The following is a 13,526-nucleotide window of genomic DNA, read 5'->3' on the forward strand; positions in this document are numbered from 1 at the left end:
GAACAAAATTCCGTTCCGCCCAGCGTGGGGCTCGAACCCACAACCCTGAGATTAAGAGTCTCATGCTCTACCGACTGAGCAAGCCCTGCTGCTTCGGTGAATACTTGCCGGGTAGCACGTCACACAGTACTCGTTTGGGTTGGGTGGTCCCATACAGAATCTCTCCATGCTGCCTAATGTTTTCCTAACGTCACACTCGTCAAGTACTTCACTATTATTTCATTATCATTTCTAAGAGGTAAACTAATTGCATGACAACCTGCAGAGCTAGTGGCGTCAAAATTAACACTCATACTTGATGTGACTCAAAAGGCGAACGAGTTACTTTCCGACGTTGTTTTAGATGTGCAAGTGCCAGTGGAAACTCGCGGTGACGGCAATCTGCCGACCATTTCGCAAGTTAACACCGGTCTTGTAGTGTGTGTTACAAGCTCAAGAGCATCTCCAAGCAGAAAATGGTCAACAGCAACATTCAGACGGTTTCGTACTGCTCAAATGCTACATTAAAACGGTATGTTTCTTTTTCAGAACTGATAAAACACGAGCGTGACAGCATTCGAACCTGTAATCTTCAGATCCGAGGTCCGACGCTTTATCCATTAGGCCACACAGTCACTGACGACCAAGTGCAACTAGTATATGACTCATCTCGAAACGCTCACACCCCTGATAATTTGTGTTTTCGTTCTACACAGCCGCTGCCCTTGCTCTTTCCCACCCATTCGTTACATTCAACGTCTTACGTGACCGACCAAAGATAGACTGGGAAACAAGACCACACACTTTGTGCATACGGAATCGAAGGCAAGGGCGTGCCTCGCCGCATTTGCCACGATGGCCATTTGCTACTTCTGCAGAAGCGGCGGCGGCGAAGACGACGACGACGACGACCGCGAGGGGCTCTGACATATGTGAGAAATACATATATAGAATCTAATTCAGACTGCCTCGTCCCACCTTATGCTGTACCGCTTTGGCAACGGCTTTATCTGCGCCATTCCCCTTAATCACATCTGAGAGTAATTCTTAATAAAAGGCATGTCGCTAATTGTTCGTCATCACAGATACTGTTTGCTATACGGCCTCGACGCGCAACTGATTTCCAAAATTCGACTTCCTCCTTTGAGGATGGAAGTCACGAGCTTTGGTTTACTAGTCCAGTGCTCTACCACTGAGCTAAAGAGGCGCGGCCTAGCGGTACTTTTGTGTACTTCGTCCTTACGGTCGTCTGGATCATCAGACTTCAGCTGACTACACTTCATATTACCGACTAATATTTGCAGCTATGGCGACCCATTACTGCTTGGCTACACATCTGACACATAACCGATGTGCTCTCCAAACAACAACACTTGTATTTCAGAAGATGCCTTTCACACATGTCTACAAAATCACCTTCACCTTCAAATACAGTTTCCTTGCGACTGACAGAGACGTGGGCAAAGTTTAAAGTTGCTATTTCCATTACATCACGTTAATCAGAAAAACGGTAATTTACATCTGCAGCGGAACAAAATTCCATTCCGCCCACCGTGGGGCTCGAACCCACGACCCTGGGATTAAGAGTCTCATGCTCTACCGACTGAGCTAGCCCAGCTGCTTCGGTGAATACTTGCCAGGTAGCTTGTCACACAGTACTCGTTTGGGTTGGGTGGTCCCATAAAGAATCTCTCCATGCTGCCTAATGTTTTCCTAACGTCACACTCGTCACGTACTTCACATTTATTTCTTAATCATTTCTGAGAGGTAAAGGAATTGCATGACAACCTGCAGAGCTAGTGGCGTCAAAATTAACACTCATACTTGATGTGACTCAAAAGGCGAACGAGTTACTTTCCGACGTTGTTTTAGATGAGCAAGTGCCAGTGGAAACTCGCGGTGACGGCACTCTGCCGACCATTTCGCTAGTTTACACCGGTCTTGTAGTGTGTGTTTCAAGCTCAAGAGCATCTCCAAGCAGAAAATGGTCAACAGCAACATTCAGACGGTTTCGTACTGCTCAAATGCTACATTAAAACGATACGTTTCATTTTCAGAACTGATAAAACACGAGCGTGACAGCATTCGAACCTGTAATCTTCAGATCCGAAGTCCGACGCCTCATCCATTAGGCCACACAGTCACTGACCACCAAGTGCAACTTGTATATGACTCATCTCGAAACGCTCACACCCTTGATAATTTGTGTTATCGTTCTACATAGCCGCTGCCCTTGCTCTTTCCCACCCATTCGTTACATTCAACCTCTTACGTGACCGACCAAAGATAGACTGGGAAACAAGACCACACACTTTGTGCATACGGAATCGAAGGCAGGGCGTGCCTCGCCGCATTTGCCACGATGGCCATTTGCTACTTCTGCAGAAGCGGTGGCGGCGACGACGACGACGACGACGACGACGACGACCGCGAGAGGCTCTGACATATGTGAGAAATACATCTATAAAATGTAATTCAGACTGCCTCGTCCCACCTTATGCTGTACCGCTTTGGCAAAGGCTTTATCTGCGCCATTCGCCTTAATCACATCTGAGAGTAATTCTTAATAAAAGGCATGTCGCTAATTGTTCGTCATCACAGATACTGTTTGCTATACGGCCACGACGCGCAACTGATTTCCAAAATACGACTTCCTCCTTTGAGGATGGAACTCACGACCCTTGGTTTACTAGTCCAGTGCTCTACCACTGAGCTAAACAGGCGTGGCCTAGCGGTACTTTTGCGTACTTCGTCCTTACGGTGGTCTGGATCATCAGACTTCAGCTGACAACACTCCATATTACCAACTAATATTTGCAGCTATGGCGACCCATTACTGCTTGGCCACACATCTGACACATAACCGATGTGCTCTCCAAACAACAACACTTGCATTTCAGAACATGTCTTTCACACATGTCTACAAAATCACCTTCACCTTCAAATACTGTTTCTTTGCGACTGACAGAGAAGTAGGCAAAGTTTAAAGTTGCTATTTCCATTACATCACGTTAATCAGAAAAACGGTAATTTACATCTGCAGCGGAACAAAATTCCGTTCCGCCCAGCGTGAGGCTCGAACCCACGACCCTGAGATTAAGAGTCTCATGCTCTAACGACTGAGCTAGCCCGGCTGCTTCAGTGAATGCTTGCCGGGTAGCACGTCACACAGTACTCGTTTGGGTTGGGTGGTCCCATACAGAATCTCTCCATGCTGCCTAATGTTTTCCTAACGTCACACTCGTCACATACTTCACTTTTATTTCATAATCATTTCTGAGAGGTAAAGGAATTGCATGACAACCTGCAGAGCTAGTGGCGTCAAAATTAACACTCATACTTGATGTGACTCAAAAGGCGAACGAGTTACTTTCCGACGTTGTTTTAGATGTGCAAGTGCCAGTGGAAACTCGGGGTGACGGCACTCTGCCGACCATTTCGCTAGTTAACACCGGTCTTGTAGTGTGTGTTTAAAGCTCAAGAGCATCTCCAAGCAGAAAATGGTCAACAGCAACATTCAGACGGGTTCGTACTGCTCAAATGCTACATTAAAACGGTATGTTTCTTTTTCAGAACTGATAAAACACGAGCGTGACAGCATTCGAACCTGTAATCTTCAGATCCGAAGCCCGACGCCTTATCCATTAGGCCACACAGTCACTGACGCCAAGTGCATCTTGTATATGACTCATCTCGAAACGCTCACACCCTTGATTATTTGTGTTTTCGTTCTACACATCCGCTGCCCTTGCTCTTTCCCACCCATTCGTTACATTCAACCTCTTACGTGACTGACCAAAGATAGACTGGGAAACAAGACCACACACTTTGTGCATACGGAATCGAAGGCAGGGCGTGCCTCGCCGCATTTGCCACGATGGCCATTTGCTACTTCTGCAGAAGCGGCGGCGGCGACGACGATGACGACGACGATGACGACCGCGAGAGGCTCTGACATATGTGAGAAATAAATCTATAAAATGTAATTGAGACTGCCTCGTCCCACCTTATGCTGTACCGCTTTGGCAAAGGCTTTATCTGCGCCATTCGCCTTAATCACATCTGAGAGTAATTCTTAATAAAAGGCATGTCGCTAATTGTTCGTCATCACAGATACTGTTTGCTATACGGCCACGACGTGCAACTGATATCCAAAATTCTACTTCCTCCTTTGAGGATGGAACTCACGACCCTTGTTTTACTAGTCCACTGCTCTATTCCCGAGCTAAAGAGGGGCGGCCTAGAGGTACTTTTGCGTACTTTGTCCTTACGGTCGTCTGGATCATCAGACTTCAGCTGACAACACTTCATATTACCGACTAATATTTGCATCTATGGCTACCCATTACTGCTCGGCTACACATCTGACACATAACCGATGTGCTCTCCGAACAACAACACTTGCATTTCAGAACATGTCTTTCACACATGTCTACAAAATCACCTTCACCTTCAAATACAGTTTCCTTGCGACTGACAGAGACGTGGGCAAAGTTTAAAGTTGCTATTTCCATTACATCACGTTAATCAGAAAAACGGTAATTTACATCTGCAGCGGAACAAAATTCCGTTCCGCCCAGCGTGGGGCTTAAACCCACGACTCTGAAATTAAGAGTCTCAAGCTCTACCGACTGAGCTAGCCAGGCTGCTTCGGAGAATACTTGCCGTGTAGCACGTCACACAGTACTCGTTTGGGTTGGGTGGTCCCATACAGAATCTCTCCATGCTACCTAATGTTTTCCTAACGTCACACTCGTCACGTACTTCACTTTTATTTCATAATCATTTCTGAGAGGTAAAGGAATTGCATGACAACTTGCAGAGCTAGTGGCGTCAAAATTAACACTCATACGTGATGTGACCTAAAAGGCGAACGAGTTACTTTCCGACGTTGTTTTAGATGTGCAGGTGCCAGTAGAAACTCGCGGTGACGGCACTCTGCCGAATATTTCGCTAGTTAGCACCGGTCTTGTATTGTGTGTTTCAAGCTCAAGAGCATCTCCAAGCAGAAAATGGTCAACAGCTACATTCAGACGGTTTCGTACTGCTCAAATGCTACATTAAAACGGTATGTTTCTTTTTCAGAATTGATAAAACACGAGCGTGACAGCATTCGAACCTGTAATCTTCAGATCCGAAGTCCGACGCTTTATCCATTAGGCAACACAGTCACTGACGACCAAGTGCAACTTGTGTATGACTCATCTCGAAACGCTCACACCCCTGATAATTTGTGTTTTCGTTCTACACAGCCGCTGCCCCTTGCTCTTTCCCACCCATTCGTTACATTCAACCTCTTACGTGACCGACCAAATATAGACTGGGAAACAAGACCACACACTTTGTGCATACGGAATCGAAGGCAGGGCGTGCCTCGCCGCATTTGCCACGATGGCCATTTGCTACTTCTGCAGAAGCGACGACGACGACGACGACGACGACGACGACGACCGGGAGAGGCTCTGACATATGTGAGAAATACATCTATAAAATGTAATTCAGACTGCCTCGTCCAACCTTATGCTGAACCGCTTTGGCAAAGGCTTTATCTGCGCCATTCGCCTTAATCACATCTGAGAGTAATTCTTAATAAAAGGCATGTCGCTAATTGTTCGTCATCTCAGATACTGTTTGCTATACGGCCACGACGCGCAACTGATTTCCAAAATTCGACTTCCTCCTTTGAGGATGGAATTCACGACCCTTGGCTTACTAGTCCAGTGCTCTACCACTGAGCTAAAGAGGCGCGGCCTAGCGGTACTTTTGAGTACTTCGTCCTTACGGTCGTCTGGATCATCAGACTTCAGCTGACAACACTTCATATTACCGACTAATATTTGCAGCTATGGCGACCCATTACTGCTTGGCTACACATCTGACACATAACCGATGTGCTCTCCAAACAACAACACTTGCATTTCAGAACATGTCTTTCACACATGTCTACAAAATCACGTTCACCTTCAAATACAGTTTCTTTGCGACTGACAGAGACGTAGGCAAAGTTACAGTTGCTATTTCCATTACATCACGTTAATCAGAAAAACGGTAATTTACATCTGCAGCGGAACAAAATTCCGTTCCGCCCAGCGTGGGGCTCGAACCCACAACCCTGAGATTAAGAGTCTCATGCTCTACCGACTGAGCAAGCCCTGCTGCTTCGGTGAATACTTGCCGGGTAGCACGTCACACAGTACTCGTTTGGGTTGGGTGGTCCCATACAGAATCTCTCCATGCTGCCTAATGTTTTCCTAACGTCACACTCGTCAAGTACTTCACTATTATTTCATTATCATTTCTAAGAGGTAAACTAATTGCATGACAACCTGCAGAGCTAGTGGCGTCAAAATTAACACTCATACTTGATGTGACTCAAAAGGCGAACGAGTTACTTTCCGACGTTGTTTTAGATGTGCAAGTGCCAGTGGAAACTCGCGGTGACGGCAATCTGCCGACCATTTCGCAAGTTAACACCGGTCTTGTAGTGTGTGTTACAAGCTCAAGAGCATCTCCAAGCAGAAAATGGTCAACAGCAACATTCAGACGGTTTCGTACTGCTCAAATGCTACATTAAAACGGTATGTTTCTTTTTCAGAACTGATAAAACACGAGCGTGACAGCATTCGAACCTGTAATCTTCAGATCCGAGGTCCGACGCTTTATCCATTAGGCCACACAGTCACTGACGACCAAGTGCAACTAGTATATGACTCATCTCGAAACGCTCACACCCCTGATAATTTGTGTTTTCGTTCTACACAGCCGCTGCCCTTGCTCTTTCCCACCCATTCGTTACATTCAACGTCTTACGTGACCGACCAAAGATAGACTGGGAAACAAGACCACACACTTTGTGCATACGGAATCGAAGGCAAGGGCGTGCCTCGCCGCATTTGCCACGATGGCCATTTGCTACTTCTGCAGAAGCGGCGGCGGCGAAGACGACGACGACGACGACCGCGAGGGGCTCTGACATATGTGAGAAATACATATATAGAATCTAATTCAGACTGCCTCGTCCCACCTTATGCTGTACCGCTTTGGCAACGGCTTTATCTGCGCCATTCCCCTTAATCACATCTGAGAGTAATTCTTAATAAAAGGCATGTCGCTAATTGTTCGTCATCACAGATACTGTTTGCTATACGGCCTCGACGCGCAACTGATTTCCAAAATTCGACTTCCTCCTTTGAGGATGGAAGTCACGAGCTTTGGTTTACTAGTCCAGTGCTCTACCACTGAGCTAAAGAGGCGCGGCCTAGCGGTACTTTTGTGTACTTCGTCCTTACGGTCGTCTGGATCATCAGACTTCAGCTGACTACACTTCATATTACCGACTAATATTTGCAGCTATGGCGACCCATTACTGCTTGGCTACACATCTGACACATAACCGATGTGCTCTCCAAACAACAACACTTGTATTTCAGAAGATGCCTTTCACACATGTCTACAAAATCACCTTCACCTTCAAATACAGTTTCCTTGCGACTGACAGAGACGTGGGCAAAGTTTAAAGTTGCTATTTCCATTACATCACGTTAATCAGAAAAACGGTAATTTACATCTGCAGCGGAACAAAATTCCATTCCGCCCAGCGTGGGGCTCGAACCCACGACCCTGGGATTAAGAGTCTCATGCTCTACCGACTGAGCTAGCCCAGCTGCTTCGGTGAATACTTGCCAGGTAGCTTGTCACACAGTACTCGTTTGGGTTGGGTGGTCCCATAAAGAATCTCTCCATGCTGCCTAATGTTTTCCTAACGTCACACTCGTCACGTACTTCACATTTATTTCTTAATCATTTCTGAGAGGTAAAGGAATTGCATGACAACCTGCAGAGCTAGTGGCGTCAAAATTAACACTCATACTTGATGTGACTCAAAAGGCGAACGAGTTACTTTCCGACGTTGTTTTAGATGAGCAAGTGCCAGTGGAAACTCGCGGTGACGGCACTCTGCCGACCATTTCGCTAGTTTACACCGGTCTTGTAGTGTGTGTTTCAAGCTCAAGAGCATCTCCAAGCAGAATATGGTCAACAGCAACATTCAGACGGTTTCGTACTGCTCAAATGCTACATTAAAACGGTATGTTTCTTTTTCAGAACTGATAAAACACCAGCGTGACAGCATTCGAACCTGTAATCTTTAGATCCGAAGTCCGACGCCTTATCCATTAGGCCACACAGTCACTGACGACCAAGTGCAACTTGTATATGACTCATCTCGAAACGCTCACACCTCCTGATAATTTGTGTTTTCGTTCTACACAGCCGCTGCCCTTGCTCTTTCCCACCCATTCGTTACATTCAACCTCTTACGTGACCGACCAAATATAGACTGGGAAACAAGACCACACACTTTGTGCAAACGGAATCGAAGGCAGGGCGTGCCTCGCCGCATTTGCCACGATGGCCATTTGCTACTTCTGCAGAAGCGGCGGCGGCGACGACGACGACGACGATGACGACCGCGAGAGGCTCTGACATATGTGAGATATACATCTATAAAATGTAATTCAGACTGCCTCGTCCAACCTTATGCTGTACCCCTTTGGCAAAGGCTTTATCTGCGCCATTCGCCTTAATCACATCTGAGAGTAATTCTTAATAAAAGGCATGTCGCTAATTGTTCGTCATCACAGATACTGTTTGCTATACGGCCACGACGCGCAACTGATTTCCAATATTCGACTTCGTCCTTTGAGGATGGAATTCACGACCATTGGTTTACTAGTCCAGTGCTCTACTACTGAGCTAAAGAGGCGCTTCCTAGCGGTACTTTTGAGTACTTCGTCCTTACGGTCGTCTGGATCATAAGACTTCAGCTGACAACACTTCATATTACCGACTAATATTTGCAGCTATGGCGACCCGTTATTGCTTGGCTACACATCTGACACATAAGCGATGTGCTCTCCGAACAACAACACTTGCATTTCAGAACATGTCTTTCACACATGTCTACAAAGTCACCTTCACCTTCAAATACAGGTTCCTTGCGACAGACAGAGACGTGGGCAAAGTTTAAAGTTGCTATTTCCATTACATCACGTTAATCAGGAAAACGGTAATTTACATCTGCAGCGGAAAAAAAATTCGGTTCTGCCCTGCGTGGGGCTCGAACCCACGACTCTGAAATTAAGAGTCACATGCTCTACCGACTGAGCTAACCCGGCTGCTTCGGTGAATACTTGCCAGGTAGCTTGTCACACAGTACTCGTTTGGGTTGGGTGGTCCCATACAGAATCTCTCCATGCTGCCTAATGTTTTCCTAACGTCACACTCGTCACGTACTTCACTTTTATTTCATAATCATTTCCGAGAGGTAAAGGAATTGCATGACAACCTGCAGAGCTAGTGGCGTCAAAATTAACACTCATACATGATGTGACTCAAAAGGCGAACGAGTTACTTTCCGACGTTGTTTTAGATGTGCAAGTGCCAGTGGAAACTCGCGGTGACGGCAATCTGCCGACCATTTCGGTAGTTAACACCGGTATTGTAGTGTGTGTTTCAAGCTCAAGAGCATCTCCAAGCAGAAAATGGTCAACAGCAACATTCAGACGGTTTCGTACTGCTCAAATGCTACATTAAAACGGTATGTCTCTTTTTCAGAACTGATAAAACACGACCGTGACAGCATTCGAACCTGTAATCTTCATATCCGAAGTCCGACGCCCTATCCATCAGGCCACACAGTAACTGACGACCAAGTGCAACTTGTATATGACACATCTCGAAACGCTGACACCCCTGATAATTAGTGTTTTCGTTCTACACAGCCGCTGCCCTTGCTCTTTCCCACCCATTCTTTACATTCAACCTCTTACGTGACCGACCGAAGATAGACTGGGAAACAAGACCACACACTTTGTGCATACGGAATCGAAGGCAAGGGCGTGCCTCGCCGCATTTGCCACGATGGCCATTTGCTACTTCTGCAGAAGCGGCGGCGGCGGCGACGACGACGACGACGACGACGACGACGACGGCGACGACGACGACGACGACGACCGCGAGAGGCTCTTACATATGTGAGAAATACATCTATAAAATGTAATTCAGACTGCCTCGTCCCACCTTATGCTGTACCGCTTTGGCAAAGGCTTTATCTGCTCCATTCGCCTTAATCACATCTGAGAGTAATTCTTAATAAAAGGCATGTCGCTAATTGTTCGTCATCACAGATACTGTTTGCTATACGGCCACGACGCGCAACTGATTTCCAAAATTCGACTTCCTCCTTTGAGGATGGAAGTCACGAGCTTTGGTTTACTAGTCCAGTGCTCTACCACTGAGCTAAAGAGGCGCGGCCTAGCGGTACTTTTGTGTACTTCGTCCTTACGGTCGTCTGGATCATCAGACTTCAGCTGACTACACTTCATATTACCGACTAATATTTGCAGCTATGGCGACCCATTACTGCTTGGCTACACATCTGACACATAACCGATGTGCTCTCCAAACAACAACACTTGCATTTCAGAACATGTCTTTCACACATGTTTACAAAATCACCTTCACCCTCAAATACAGTTTCCTTGCGACTGACAGAGACGTGGGCAAAGTTTAAAGTTGCTATTTCCATTACATCACGTTAATCAGAAAAACGGTAATTTACATCTGCAGCGGAACAAAATTCCGTTACGCCCACCGAGGGGCTCGAACCCACGACCCTGAGATTAAGATTCTCATGCTCTACAGACTGAACTAGCCCAGCTGCTTCGGTGAATACTTGCCAGGTAGCTTGTCACACAGTACTCGTTTGGGTTGGGTGGTCCCATAAAGAGTCTCTCCATGCTGCCTAATGTTTTCCTAATGTCACACTCGTCACGTACTTCACATTTATTTCTTAATCATTTCTGAGAGGTAAAGGAATTGCATGACAACCTGCAGAGCTAGTGGCGTCAAAATTAACACTCATACTTGATGTGACTCAAAAGGCGAACGAGTTACTTTCCGACGTTGTTATAGATGAGCAAGTGCCAGTGGAAACTCGCGGTGACGGCACTCTGCCGACCATTTCGCTAGTTAACACCGGTCTTGTAGTGTGTGTTACAAGCTCAAGAGCATCTCCAAGCAGAAAATGGTCAACAGCAACATTCAGACGGTTTCGTACTGCTCAAATGCTACATTAAAACGGTATGTTTCTTTTTCAGAACTGATAAAACACGAGCGTGACAGCATTCGAACCTGTAATCTTCAGATCCGAGGTCCGACGCTTTATCCATTAGGCCACACAGTCACTGACGACCAAGTGCAACTAGTATATGACTCATCTCGAAACGCTCACACCCCTGATAATTTGTGTTTTCGTTCTACACAGCCGCTGCCCTTGCTCTTTCCCACCCATTCGTTACATTCAACGTCTTACGTGACCGACCAAAGATAGACTGGGAAACAAGACCACACACTTTGTGCATACGGAATCGAAGGCAAGGGCGTGCCTCGCCGCATTTGCCACGATGGCCATTTGCTACTTCTGCAGAAGCGGTGGCGGCGAAGACGACGACGACGACGACGACCGGGAGGGGCTCTGACATATGTGAGAAATACATATATAGAATCTAATTCAGACTGCCTCGTCCCACCTTATGCTGTACCGCTTTGGCAAAGGCTTTATCTGCGCCATTCCCCTTAATCACATCTGAGAGTAATTCTTAATAAAAGGCATGTCGCTAATTGTTCGTCATCACAGATACTGTTTGCTATACGGCAACGACGCGCAACTGATTTCCAAAATTCGACTTCCTCCTTTGAGGATGGAAGTCACGAGCTTTGGTTTACTAGTCCAGTGCTCTACCACTGAGCTAAAGAGGCGCGGCCTAGCGGTACTTTTGTGTACTTCGTCCTTACGGTCGTCTGGATCATCAGACTACAGCTGACTACACTTCATATTACCGACTAATATTTGCAGCTATGGCGACCCATTACTGCTTGGCTACACATCTGACACATAACCGATGTGCTCTCCAAACAACAACACTTGTATTTCAGAACATGCCTTTCACACATGTCTACAAAATCACCTTCACCTTCAAATACAGTTTCCTTGCGACTGACAGAGACGTGGGCAAAGTTTAAAGTTGCTATTTCCATTACATCACGTTAATCAGAAAAACGGTAATTTACATCTGCAGCGGAACAAAATTCCATTCCGCCCACCGTGGGGCTCGAACCCACGACCCTGGGATTAAAAGTCTCATGCTCTACCGACTGAGCTAGCCCAGCTGCTTCGGTGAATACTTGCCAGGTAGCTTGTCACACAGTACTCGTTTGGGTTGGGTGGTCCCATAAAGAATCTCTCCATGCTGCCTAATGTTTTCCTAACGTCACACTCGTCACGTACTTCACATTTATTTCTTAATCATTTCTGAGAGGTAAAGGAATTGCATGACAACCTGCAGAGCTAGTGGCGTCAAAATTAACACTCATACTTGATGTGACTCAAAAGGCGAACGAGTTACTTTCCGACGTTGTTTTAGATGAGCAAGTGCCAGTGGAAACTCGCGGTGACGGCACTCTGCCGACCATTTCGCTAGTTTACACCGGTCTTGTAGTGTGTGTTTCAAGCTCAAGAGCATCTCCAAGCAGAATATGGTCAACAGCAACATTCAGACGGTTTCGTACTGCTCAAATGCTACATTAAAACGGTATGTTTCTTTTTCAGAACTGATAAAACACCAGCGTGACAGCATTCGAACCTGTAATCTTTAGATCCGAAGTCCGACGCCTTATCCATTAGGCCGCACAGTCACTGACGACCAAGTGCAACTTGTATATGACTCATCTCGAAACGCTCACACCTCCTGATAATTTGTGTTTTCGTTCTACACAGCCGCTGCCCTTGCTCTTTCCCACCCATTCGTTACATTCAACCTCTTACGTGACCGACCAAATATAGACTGGGAAACAAGACCATACACTTTGTGCAAACGGAATCGAAGGCAGGGCGTGCCTCGCCGCATTTGCCACGATGGCCATTTGCTACTTCTGCAGAAGCGGCGGCGGCGGCGACGACGACGACGACGACGACGACGACGACGACCGCGAGAGGCTCTGACATATGTGAGAAATACATCTATAAAATGTAATTCAGACTGCCTCGTCCAACCTTATGCTGTACCGCTTTGGCAAAGGCTTTATCTGCGCCATTCGCCTTAATCACATCTGAGAGTAATTCTTAATAAAAGGCATGTCGCTAATTGTTCGTCATCACAGATACTGTTTGCTATACGGCCACGACGCGCAACTGATTTCCAATATTCGACTTCGTCCTTTGAGGATGGAATTCACGACCATTGGTTTACTAGTCCAGTGCTCTACCACTGAACTAAAGAGGCGCTTCCTAGCGGTACTTTTGAGTACTTCGTCCTTACGGTCGTCTGGATCATCAGACTTCAGCTGACAACACTTCATATTACCGACTAATATTTGCAGCTATGGCGACCCGTTATTGCTTGGCTACACATCTGACACATAAGCGATGTGCTCTCCGAACAACAACACTTGCATTTCAGAACATGTCTTTCACACATGTCTACAAA

At 46.4% G+C, this 13,526-nt stretch overlaps 8 non-coding genes across 8 annotated transcripts; all 8 read right to left on the reverse strand.

Annotated features, from left to right (window-relative positions):
* Positions 1-16: 16 nt before the first annotated feature.
* Positions 17-89, reverse strand: Trnak-cuu (transfer RNA lysine (anticodon CUU)). Its single transcript has one exon. It is a non-coding gene; the product is annotated as a tRNA-Lys (tRNA).
* A 1,435-nt stretch (positions 90-1,524) lies between these two features.
* On the reverse strand, positions 1,525-1,597 carry Trnak-cuu (transfer RNA lysine (anticodon CUU)). Its single transcript has one exon. It is a non-coding gene; the product is annotated as a tRNA-Lys (tRNA).
* A 1,443-nt stretch (positions 1,598-3,040) lies between these two features.
* On the reverse strand, positions 3,041-3,113 carry Trnak-cuu (transfer RNA lysine (anticodon CUU)). The gene has a single exon. It is a non-coding gene; the product is annotated as a tRNA-Lys (tRNA).
* A 1,439-nt stretch (positions 3,114-4,552) lies between these two features.
* On the reverse strand, positions 4,553-4,625 carry Trnak-cuu (transfer RNA lysine (anticodon CUU)). The gene has a single exon. It is a non-coding gene; the product is annotated as a tRNA-Lys (tRNA).
* A 1,437-nt stretch (positions 4,626-6,062) lies between these two features.
* On the reverse strand, positions 6,063-6,135 carry Trnak-cuu (transfer RNA lysine (anticodon CUU)). The gene has a single exon. It is a non-coding gene; the product is annotated as a tRNA-Lys (tRNA).
* A 1,435-nt stretch (positions 6,136-7,570) lies between these two features.
* On the reverse strand, positions 7,571-7,643 carry Trnak-cuu (transfer RNA lysine (anticodon CUU)). The gene has a single exon. It is a non-coding gene; the product is annotated as a tRNA-Lys (tRNA).
* A 1,439-nt stretch (positions 7,644-9,082) lies between these two features.
* On the reverse strand, positions 9,083-9,155 carry Trnak-cuu (transfer RNA lysine (anticodon CUU)). The gene has a single exon. It is a non-coding gene; the product is annotated as a tRNA-Lys (tRNA).
* Positions 9,156-12,137: 2,982 nt separating this feature from the next.
* On the reverse strand, positions 12,138-12,210 carry Trnak-uuu (transfer RNA lysine (anticodon UUU)). Its single transcript has one exon. It is a non-coding gene; the product is annotated as a tRNA-Lys (tRNA).
* Positions 12,211-13,526: the final 1,316 nt, after the last annotated feature.

The sequence above is a fragment of the Schistocerca gregaria genome, chromosome 8 (assembly GCF_023897955.1).
Source record: "Schistocerca gregaria isolate iqSchGreg1 chromosome 8, iqSchGreg1.2, whole genome shotgun sequence".
Taxonomy (NCBI): Eukaryota; Metazoa; Arthropoda; class Insecta; order Orthoptera; family Acrididae; genus Schistocerca; species Schistocerca gregaria.